At 43.0% G+C, this 12,244-nt stretch overlaps 1 pseudogene; it reads right to left on the minus strand.

Annotated features, from left to right (window-relative positions):
- Positions 1 to 9,200: 9,200 nt before the first annotated feature.
- On the minus strand, positions 9,201 to 12,244 carry LOC117553804 (annotated as a pseudogene).

Raw genomic sequence — 12,244 nt, forward strand, 5'->3', positions numbered from 1 at the left:
GCGAGCGTAGTGCACGCGCTGGGGTGTAACGTTTAACATGTCCTGGATGTAGGAAGGCCAGATCCATTCGCAGCATGGTAAGCAAGTACCAGTGCCTTGAAGTGTATTCTAGCAGTTACCGGAAGCCGTGAAGGAGCGGAGCGGAGTGGTGTGGGAGAATTTAGGAAGGTTGAAGACCAGACGAGCCGCTGCATTCTGGATGAGCTGCAGAGGTCGGATGGCACTGCAGGTAGACCAGCCAGGAGGAAGTTGCAGTAGTCTAGGCGTGAGATGACGAGAGCCTGGACCAGAACCTGAGTCGCTTTCTGAGTCAGCTGGGGACGTATCTTCCTGATGTTGTAAAGCGTGTATCTGCAGCAACGGGTTGTAGCAGCGATGTTTGCAGTGAAGGACACTCTCCCTCTCCTCTCTCTCGCTCCCCCCCCCCCTCTCTCTCTCTTCCCACTCGCAGACCGGGTGACAACAACAAAGCACCCCCCCCCCACCGCAGGACCGGACATAGATGAACAGAAATACCTCCAGCCTGACGACATCAATCAAATAACCAACACAAATGGACTTCATATATTTCACCTAAACACAAACAGCCTGAGACACAAACTGGCTGAAATCAGGCAATTATTCATTAACGGCAAGGCAAACATATTATGCTTCTCAGAAACAAAACTTGACAATTCTGTGACAGACCCAGAATATAGAAATTGAGAACTACTCAGTAGTCAGAAATGACAGGAACATGTATGGAGGTGGTGTCTGCATGTACATCAAAAGACACCAAATTCATTATCCGTACTGACCTGAATCACGAAACCTTTGAAACTGTATGGGTTGAAATTATTTTTGAACGGGCTAAATCAGTATTAGTCGGCACAATCTACAGACCGCCAGAACAGAGTGGCTTTTATGATACACTGGATGGGTGTTTGGCTGGAGTTGGGGGTGGAGAAGCAATTCTTATTGGAGACTGGAACACGGATATGCAACGAAAAGATGCACCCGTTTTCAAGTCCTTCAGTAGGTTTTGTGATCTGCACGGCTTCAGCCAGCTAATCACCCAACCCACCCGGGTATGTGAATCAACACAGACTACCATTGATCTCATTCTGACCTCTGACAGGTCCGGGATCTCCAGTAAAGGGGTTATAGCATGCAGGTTAAGCGATCATTATATGATATTCTGTACCCGCAAAAAGCTAAAACAAAAGGCCGGCTGTCACAAAATAGTCACATCTAGAGACCTCAAAACCTACTCTAGCGAGGCCTTTAACCTAGAGCTGGAGAGCCTGGACTGGTCAGAGGAGCTCAGTGGTACACTGGTTGAAGAAACATGGCTTGGTTTCAAAACCAAATTCTCAACAGTACTAAACGACATGGCCCCCCTAAGAACCACCAGGGTAAAAAATCGCGCTGCGCAGTGGATGCACTCCAAAATATTGACCGCTATGAAAACCAGAGACAAAAAATGCTCTGAGTTTCGTAAAAGTCAGTCAAAGCTTTCCAAAAGCTCGAGCAGTGAACTCCAAGCCCACGTGACTGAACTCAAACTGCAAAGAAACAGACTAAGAAATGACGTAAACTCCATGATCAAAACTGCAAAAAAGAATTTCATCAATAACAAAACTGAGGAAAACAAAAATAAACCCTGTGAACTTTGGAAATTACTCAATAATCAACTAGGCTGCAGTAAAAAACTTAAAACCAGATTTTCAAACATAAACATAAAGACAGATAACACGCTCATCACAGACAAGCTGGATGTGGCCAATTACTTAAACATTTTCTTCACAAACATAGCCACAACACTGGTAAATAAACTACCCTCCCACTCAGGGCATTTTGGGGTAGAACACATCCTAGCCTACTACAATAACCTAGGGGTCCGCAAAGATGATTTCAAACTAGTAATGGTAAAAACAGCTGAGGTACACAAAAAACTGAGCGCCCTCCAACCTAACAAGGCCACTGGCCATGACAATATCCCCTCCACATTCCTCAGAGACTCAGCAGCCGCCATCACCCCAGTCATCACACACATAATAAACCTCTCCATAAAACAGGGACACATACCCAAAGACTTCAAAATTGCGAGAGTAACCCCCCTGCACAAAAAGGGCAGCAAATTGGACCCAGGCAACTACCGCCCTGTTTCTATTCTTACCTCCATCTCGAAAGTCATGGAAAAAATAATATACGAACAGGTCGAAAAGTACCTCGTGGAAAAAAATCTAATTTACGAATTCCAATCTGGCTTCAGAACATCCCACTCCACTGACACATGCCTTCTCTATTTGAACGACCACATCAAACAAGAGGTGGACGCGGGCAAATACTGCGGCATGGTCATGCTGGACCTACAAAAGGCCTTCGACACTGTCAATCACTCCATTCTGATTGACAAGCTAAAAGCAATTGGTTTTGATAGTCTATCAGTGAGCTGGATGCAATCCTACCTGGAGGGGAGAGAACAGATGGTGGAGGTAAACGGTACTCTATCCCCCCCCTCCCAGTGAGCTGTGGTGTTCCACAAGGAAGCATACTAGGACCGTTACTGTTCCTAATTTATGCAAATGACATGTCGTCAGCTTGTGACTGCAACTTGTTCCTGTTCGCGGACGACTCAGCCCTGCTGGTCTCTGACAGGAACAAGTTGCAGGTTGAAAAAACCCTCAGCTCGGAACTCAGCAGAATCTGCACCTGGCTCGCTGAAAACAAACTATCATTACACCTGGGTAAAACAGGTATAAACTCAGCAAGACCGACGGCTTCTCAGTTACAGTGGGTGACAATATTGTCACAAGGAAAGATGAAATTACATACCTAGGTTCCATACTAGAGGCAAATCTCTCCTGTGACAAAATGGCATCCAATGTAATCAAAAAAGTCAACCAACGAACTAGATTCTTGTACCGGATCTCCTCTCTGGTAAACAAGAATACCCTGAAGACTCTGGCAGGAGCACTCATTCAAGGGTACTAGGACTATGCTTGCACCTCATGGTACCAAAGCACCTCAAAGGCGCTAAAAACAAAATTACAAACATCACAAAACAAACTGGTCAGACTACTGCTTGACCTTACTACTAGAACCCACCTCACCCCTGCCCACTTTGACAACCTAGGATGGCTTAGAGTAGACGACAAAATACTTCCCAAAGGTTAGTGAATACCACGACCACAACACCAGAGGGAGCTCCACAAATCATGTTAAACCCAGATTTGGCTCAAACAAGGGACGAAACACGTTTCGCAATTATGCCACAACAATGTGGAACGCCCTACCCACAGCTGTAAAGGAATGTGAATCACTACCCACCTTCAAAACCTCTCTAAAAGAGCACCTACGGGAGACTGCAATTCGAAACTGGCCCCTGTAAATGTCCAAACCCAACCCCCTACAATATACAGTTTCCCACCCCCCCTCAATGTACAGTTGCAAGAAAAAGTATGTGAACCCTTTGGAATTACCTGGATTTCTGCATAAATTGGTCATAAAATGTGTTCTGATCTTCATCTAAGTCACAACAATAAACAAACACAGTCTGCTTAAACTAATACCACACAAACAATTATATGTTTTCATGTTTTTATTGAACACACCATGTAAACATTCACAGTGCAGGGTGGAAAAAGTATGTGAACCCCTAGGCTAAAGACTTCTTCAAGAGCTAATTGGAGTCAGGAGTCAGCCAACCTGGAGTCCAATCAATGAGACGAGATTGGAGGTGTTGGTTAAAGCTGCCCTGTCCTATAAAAAATACACACCAGTTTTGAATTTGCTATTCTTAAGAAGCATTGCCAGATGTGAACCATGCCTCGCACAAAAGAGCTCTCAGAAGACCTACGATTAAGAATTGTTGACTAGCATAAAGCTGGAAAGGGTTACAAAAGTATCTCTAAAAGCCTTGATGTTCATCAGTCCACGGTAAGACAAATTGTCTATAAATGGAGAAAGGTCAGCACTGTTGCTACTCTCCCTAGGAGTGGCCGTCCTGTAAAGATGACTGCAAGAGCACAGCGCAGAATGCTCAATGAGGTGAAGAAGAATCCTAGAGTGTCAGCTAGAGACTTAAAGAAATCTCTGGCACATGCTAACATCTTGTTGATGAATCTACGATACGTAAAACACTGAACAAGAATGGAGTTCATGGGAGGACACCACGGAGGAAGCCACTGCTGTCCAGAAAAAACATTGCTGCACGTTTGAAGTTTGCAAAAGAGCACCTGGATGTTCCACAGCACTATTGGCAAAATATTCTGTGGACAGATGAAACCAAAGTTGAGTTGTTTGGAAGGAACACACAACGCTATGTGTGGAGAATCCAAAGGGTTCACATACTTTTTCTTGCAACTGTATATACTCTCTTTTTAGACTCTTTTTATACTCACAAACAGTACTGTATATTTGTAGATCTGGTATGTCATAAATGTCTAGATGTAACAGTACTGTATATCTGTATGTCATGTATGTCATATATGTTATGATGAATTGAAAATGGACAATGTAATCTATCTGTATGTATGTATGTCATATATGTTCAGATGAATTAAATGGGGGACCCTGATGTAAACAAGACGAATCTGCATCCCCTCTTAACAATTGTGTGTATTGAGCTGTACTGTATTGTACCCATTCTGCAATCTGTTAATACAATTTTCAATCAATCAATCAATGTACACAGTTTAATACTGTCAACTTCTAATTTTGGAAAAACAAAAACATATTTTAAAACTACAATTCCCAGTAGATACGTGCCATAGAGAACATGTTGCGAAACACAATAGCCAGCATGTGTAGTTCTGGGGGGGCGTTCGAGTCCAGTTTTGAATAGTCTGCTGTGGTTTCGTTCCATTTCAAAGAGCTTGACGCTCGGCGTAACCTTGGCGCACTGCCACTCCAACATCCAATCTCAGAGCTTGAAGATTAATCACGGGGTTTGTCAACGGGACTGTAGTCCCAACGATAGCTGGGATTATGGGTAGTGTAGTGTCTTCGGATATCATATCGCATTAACAACACCACATCTGGCGTCACAGAGATCTTCTGTTACTGTCCTTTCTTCTTAGAGGAAGTACAGAAACACGTAACTCTGGATTTGTTTTAATGTTTGAGGTGCAATAAACGACACAGCAGCTTTTTGGCATGTTAAAACTATTATTTTCTGCCTCGCTCATGAGAGTAACAGCTTGTGAAATTACAGCCTCGCCTACTGGTTTCAAATGTGTGCTCTAAAATGATATTTATAAATGACTATTATCATTATTATAAGCAAGACAATAAATGGCAAAAATATGTAGAAAATAACGTATTTAAAATACGTTCATAAGAAACGTAACGTGGGAGAAAATACGTTTCTAGCTAAACGTAATTGAGAATGCAGTTTAGTTCTGTGGGAATGTAATTTTTAGGAGACAGGATTAAAAAAAACTAGGGCCGGGACTCGATTAAAAAAAATAATCTAATTAATTAGAGGCTTTTGTAATTAATTAATCGAAATTAATCGCATTTTTAATCCCATATAAATATTTGACCTAAGAACAGTGAGAAGCAATTTTTTTCACATGGATTTTAGTATACCATTAGGCGCATTCACACCGCAGTACTTTTCCCACAAAGGTCTATGAGAACTTAGTTCATGAGAACTCTTTGAACCTGGGGTGGATTAGGCAAATGAAGCGCATGACGTCACTTCTTCTTCTTCTGCTTTGGGTTTACTGGCAGGCCGCAAAACCACTTCACGGCGTATACTGCCGCCCAAAGTCCCCGGCCGGAAGTCCCCGGAGTTGGGGACTGGCTTCAGTAGAAGCTGCTGGGAGTCCCAGTAGCTTCTACTGAAGCCTTCGAGTAAATCGCCAGAACGCCGACACCCTCCTCATCTCCACCGCTCCCATGTTTTATTTTGTGTTGCCATAAGTTAGTCTCTCCGCGTTTCTGCGCTGGGCTAATGCTAGTAATGCTAATGCGAGGATAATAAAATGGCGGCTTCACAAAACTTTTTGGGAGTTTTACGGGGCGTGGTTTGCAATCCGCCCAGCCAATCAGAAATCAGCTATTTTCTCAAAAGAGAGCCGTACGAAAGTCCCTGCTCTCTAGCAGCTCTCTGCTCTCTAGCAGGGACTTTTGTGGGGGTAAAAAGGTTCTCATGAACTAATTTTAGTACCGCGCTCTTTTTGGTGTGAACGCGATAAAAGAGGCTACGTCCACGCTAGCTGCTATATGTTTTGCATTGAGGTGATACTTGAGGCTTGATGTGCTGCGGTGATATGCCGAATTCCTTTTTGCATAATTTGCACACAACCGTTGCTCTTATCGACGCTTCATCCGTCCGTTTTTTAAAACAACATTCCCACTGTTGTTCCTGTGGTTTTGTTGTTGTCTGAAGTCATGAACGTTAGTTGGCTGCCTCCAGTATAATCGGTACGCCTGAAACTCATCCAGTGAGAAACGTTCCGCGGTGCAAAAATAAGTGCGATTAAAATGCGTTAATTTTTTTAACGCGTTAATTTTTGTGTAATTAATTAATCTTAATTAACGCGTTAAAGTCCCGGCCCTAAAAAAAACATAACATAACTAAACATGCTAATATGTATCATGTTTGTATTGTAGTGCCGAGAGGCGGGAGTCCGAGGCGGTGTGTCAAATGACAAAGCTAGTCTTGTATTATACATGGAACAGAAAAGTAAAACAAAGTCAACCCGGGAAATCACTGACCGGCAAAACAGGAAGTCCTGTCAACTAAAATGTCCATGCGGAACAATACCCCCACCCATGGTTCCATGGGTGAATTATGTCAACCCACCACACAAGCCCCCACCAGAATTCAGCCATAGTCAAAATCCTCGCATCGGGGAGGAAGGACCACCCGACCCCGGCGCGTAAGGACCACAGGGGCCGAGGAGGGCGGAGCCGCAGGCGAGGACAAGAGCGCCAACGACCTGGAAACACATGATCAGTCGTCGTAAGGGGGCCGCGGTGGGCGTCGTGACGAATGAAAAAAAATCCGCCGACAGTAGTCCGGGGACACCGGAAAGCTGGGTTGCTGTTCTGCCACGTGGGGGCGGGCGTGAATGTCCATGGCGGTCTCCAGCAGGGAGGTGCGCTGCATGGCTGCAGGACCATGGCACCGTGGCGGCCGGAATTAATTCTCCGGGGACTCGTAGCGTCTGGCCATACACGAGCTCCGCCGACGAGGATTGCAGGTCTTCTTTGGGGGCGCACCTGAGGACCGGCATAACCCACGGGAGCTTATCTACCCAGTTGCCGTCTGTCAAGCCGGCACGCAGGCCGCCTTCATGGATCGGTGGAAATGCTCACATAAGCTGTTAGCCTGGGGGTGATATGCGGGTGGTGCGGTGCAGCTTGACCCCCGAACCCTCGGCAACAGTGTTCCAGAGTCTGTGGTTGACACAAATTTAAGAGACGGATCACGTTTTGTTCTACAACATTAAATACATCAGCAGTGACCCGACTTGTGATTTTTGAATAGTTTACGTGTCTGAAAAACGATGGTTGTTAACAAGTGGCTGAATAGGACTACAGAAGTTGTCGAGGACGTTGTACGTCATTACGCCAAACACGGAAAACACTCCGCTAAGTTTGTTTGCCCCTGTTCTGCTTGAAAGCAAGTACCTGCGCTCTTGCAAACTGTTAAAACAAACGCTTCGACTTTTACAATTTTGAATCTGTATTTTTGAATATCGATCTTAAGTTGGTGTAACGTTGAAGTCGTGCGACCCTGCTGTACTCGGGTTGGTTCGTTTATAGCATAACATTAGCATTTTGGTTCTGGCGATTAGATTTATGATTAGAAAATTATAAAAGTAGGGTAGACATGTGGATATTATCCGGCTGAACAAAACGTGCATTTATCAAACAGGTTCGTTTTCAACAGACCTTATTTCGAGCTATTTTCCAAAATCCTATGGAGAAATCCCATTGCTTTTTTGTCGAGGGGAACCAATGCGCAGCTTACTTCCGGGGTAAATACGTCATCCCTGCACCACTCTATAAGAACTGGATACAGCGTCGGAGGCGGGGGCCTCGTTCATTCCTATGAGAGCTGCTCATTGGCGCATGAGGACAAAATGGACTGATATTTTCTAGAGCAAAACATCACAGATTACCCATCATGCCTTGCTGTCGAGAGCATGGAGCATGCGCAGTTGAGTTTCCCCTTAAGCCCCGCCCCCAAGCTCCCGTTCTTGGCTCACTATAATGAATGGAGAGAGAAAATAAATCTAGATTCGGCTTTTAGTGCATTTTACAACTTTAAGGACCTAATGATTCTAATAAGGGCTACAACATAGTTAATACTGGGGTAGTGTATTTAGTTTAAAAAAAAAAATTCCGCTGATTTACTGACTCTTTCCCCATGTTAGACAATGGGAAAAAAGTCTTTCTGGGCCGGGTGACGTCACAGACTGATAAGGAAATTGTAGTACTGCCGTTTTGGACACTAAGAATATTTTCCTCAGGGTCCGGCGCACTTCCTGGGGGCTTAGTGGGTGCCAGAACTGCTCCTATCTGTTGCATTGAAGGGGTGCGGACTGCGCATGCAACACTTTTCTGCGCCACAAGCAGGAAAACACGTTATTTATCAGTAACTTTAGACATCGTAAAACAATCGTAATCTATATTTTATCGTAGATTATACATTTTACTGAAACCAACTATATAATATGTACCTTGTTAATAAAAAAAAAGTTTAAAATTAATACAAATGTAAGTATTTTCTTATGACAATGTAGAATGTGGGAAGAGGTGGGGCGGCGCCCTTAGCCGCCCATATGGGCCGGCCACCACTGGAACATGGTCTGCCAAAGTAATGTCCCTGAATAAAGTGAGGTTAAGATGTTTTATTTTAATAGCTTTAATATATTTGGGGCTACTAAATAACAAATAGTCCAGGAGAGCTTATAAAACACATTTTTACATGTTTTTGTGAAATATAAATAAAGTTTAAATGAAAACACAGAAGTCATGGATGGTTTTAAACTTTTAATTGATTTATTAATATGAAATACAAATTATTCTAAATGTATTTGATGTCAGTACTGTAGCACCAGATAGCTAGGATTCACTACATGGAATCATCTAAAATGTAATGTTTTGTTTTAGCTAATAATGTTTGTAACGAATAGTGTCACTGCAGAATCAAACAAAACATAAAATAAAAATAAATAAAAGACTTATTTTATTTGTATTTAATTGGATTCAGTTTTCCCCATCAGATGTTTTTTTGTGTTCAGTTCAGGTTTAAGTACAATAATAAAACATTTGGGTGCAAATATACAGAATAGTAGCCCATAACTGGAGGCTAGAATAGCAAATATCTCCACAGCCACAGTGAACTTCCCGGGAGAGCTGACATATGCTGGGATAAAGGTGATCCAGACGGCACAGAATATCAACATGCTGAATGTGATAAATTTAGCTTCATTAAAATTATCAGGCAGCTTTCTAGGCCAAGAAAGCAAGTAGAAAACATAACACAGCTAAGAGCCCTATGTATCCTAACACAGCCCAGAACCCTACAGGTGATCCCAGGGCACACTCAAGAATAATCTTATCCTTATAGTGGTTCATATTTTTAAAGGGAAACGGAGGATTGATTGTCAGCCAAAGTAATGCAAATTATAACCTGTATTACAGTAAAACTCAGAACACTGAGTCTCTGCTGGGCAGGCCCAAACCACTTCATCATATTACTGCCTGGAAGTGTAGCCCTGAAGGCCATTAGAACCACTATTGTTTTCCCCAGAACACAAGAGATACAGAGGACAAAGGTGATACCGAATGCTGTGTGTCGCAGCATGCAGGACCACTGAGAGGGCCGGCCGATGAAGGTCAGAGAACACAGGAAACACAGAGTCAAGGAGAAGAGCAGCAGGAAGCTCAGCTCAGAGTTGTTAGCCCTTACAATGGGAGTATCCTTATTTATCAGAAATACAGTGGCTATAATAAAAGTAAGGAGCACACCAAACAAAGTGAAAAATACAAGTAATATACCCATAACCTCAGTGAAGTAGAGGAACTCAACATTTTTCGGTATACATGTATCTCTGTTTTCATTGGACCAATACTCTTCAGGACACTTATGGCAGTCATTAGAATCTGTAATAGAAATATTGTCACTATTATTTTAATTGCATCAGTTACATCTTAAAAACGTAAATAAGAGACTGTACCATAGCAAACTTTAACATAATGCACAGAGTGTAGAAAGCAAACAATGTATGAAAATTGCCATATCTCCAGGTTGTGGTACATATACCTGTGCTGTTGCTGATTTCTCCCTCTGCACATGGTATACAGTCATAGCAGCACACTGGCTTTCCTTTCTGAAGGACTTTATGAGTTCCTGGATGACAGCTCTCACTGCACACTGACACAGGCAACTTTGAAAGAAAAACAGTAATATTATTTTTCAACGTTATTCAAAATAACATATGGTCAAACAAGACACATCAATGTAGATTTTACTGTCAATGAAGATATTTGCCTCTGTATTCCCTCTTGGCCACACTATGTCTTCAGTCTTGAGGACAAACTTCTGTCCAAGAGGTAAGGAGGCATCATAATAGCCAACAGGTTTAAACTGAACTGAGTCATCTGATCCCCGCTGCCAGTTCACCACCTCATAGCGAGCAACAGCTGCTCCAGTGTTATCGAACCACACCTGCTCCCCATTCTTAATAGTAAAATGAACCTGCTTTAAAGACTCAACTACCTGGAAGAGCAGTAAAACAATATGTCAATGAATGAATAAATGAAAAAAGACGAAAAAAAACAACCACTTTAGTAATATGTACATTTTACCTGCCAGGGAGTAACATTTACAGTGTTCTCACACCCCTGACTTTTGGAGCACTTTAGGATGCTGTGCAGAGAATGGGCCACAGCATAGATGGCTTTGTAGATGTTACTGGAGTATCTCAGCTCTTGTCACGTCATCATCATAATCTTTAAGTTCCCATTAGATCCTGGCTTTTCTTTGCATGGTGTTTCTGTTTTCTCCTTGCAATTGAACTCTGTTTCCCAGAAATCTTTAATCAAAAAATCTTCCAGGCCACTGATATTGGCCTTTTGCACAGCAAAACCCAATGAACCACCCAGCACACTAAAGCTGGTGGGAGTCACAAGGCTGTCAGCTGTGATCCAGGCCTCTACACCAATAACTGCAGGCCTGTGATGTTGTTGCAGAATCAACTGTTCGAGAAGGTCGTTCATTTCCACATGGGCTAGGAAACCAACAATGACCCGGGCAGTGCTCTTTCGGATCACCTTCTACCACTTTCATTAGTTTTTCTGGTTCTGTCCTGTGAAATTTCTCTGTATACTCCACACATACTCCTTCCTCTTGGGCTGCAGCAAGGAAGATGGCCATGCCGTTGTTGCCATAGTCACTGTCACTGTTGATTGCCCCGACCCAGGTCCAGCCAAAGTGCTTGACCAGCTGAGCGAGGGCTCGGCTTTGGTAGAGGTCACTGGCAATGGTTCGAAAAAAAGAGGGATACTCCTTTCTTTTGCTCAAACACTCACAAGTAGCTGAATGACTTATCTGAGCATACATAGAGAGAGGGAAAGAAAAAGGAGAGTCACCATTTAATAGATCCAAAACATTACAGATACAAATAGACAAAGCTCTTACCACTGGAATTTTGAATGGTCCAGTAGTGCGTGACAGGACAATGGTTGAAGAGGATTCAGACTCCCCAATTATAGCATGGACAGCTGATTGACCAGAGCAGCTTTTTCCCACAGCCCTCTCGTCACCATTCATCAGAGCCATTACAGCTCGCATGGAGGTAAATGTTGAGCCACAGTTGTCATAAATACGGTATCCAATTGAAATATTTGGGAGAAGAAAATTCACTTTTTGTTTATTTCCTCAATTGCAAAGATCATTGTCTGGGCAAATCGAAACTCCCTGAGGTTGACACTAAGACACAAAGAGAAAAATACAACTTGTATTCACTGTGAAAGACCTTTATGAGGAAGCATTAATATATAAAGATTAATATTACCTGGAACATGTCAGACGTGTTGGTTTCTCTGTAAAAGAAAGAGGAGGTTGGGTGATTTTGCTATGAATGGAAAAGGCTCCCCCGATCATGACGACTCCTTCTTTAGACAGCAGAGGGAACTCTGGACTCCCAAGGATCTGACAGATAGGAGTTTCATCCTCGGATGATCCAAATGCCAATAGGGGCCCAATGAAAACCAGCAGTGTTATCACATGTGACAT

Source organism: Gymnodraco acuticeps, unplaced genomic scaffold (assembly GCF_902827175.1).
Source record: "Gymnodraco acuticeps unplaced genomic scaffold, fGymAcu1.1, whole genome shotgun sequence".
NCBI classification, from domain to species: Eukaryota; Metazoa; Chordata; class Actinopteri; order Perciformes; family Bathydraconidae; genus Gymnodraco; species Gymnodraco acuticeps.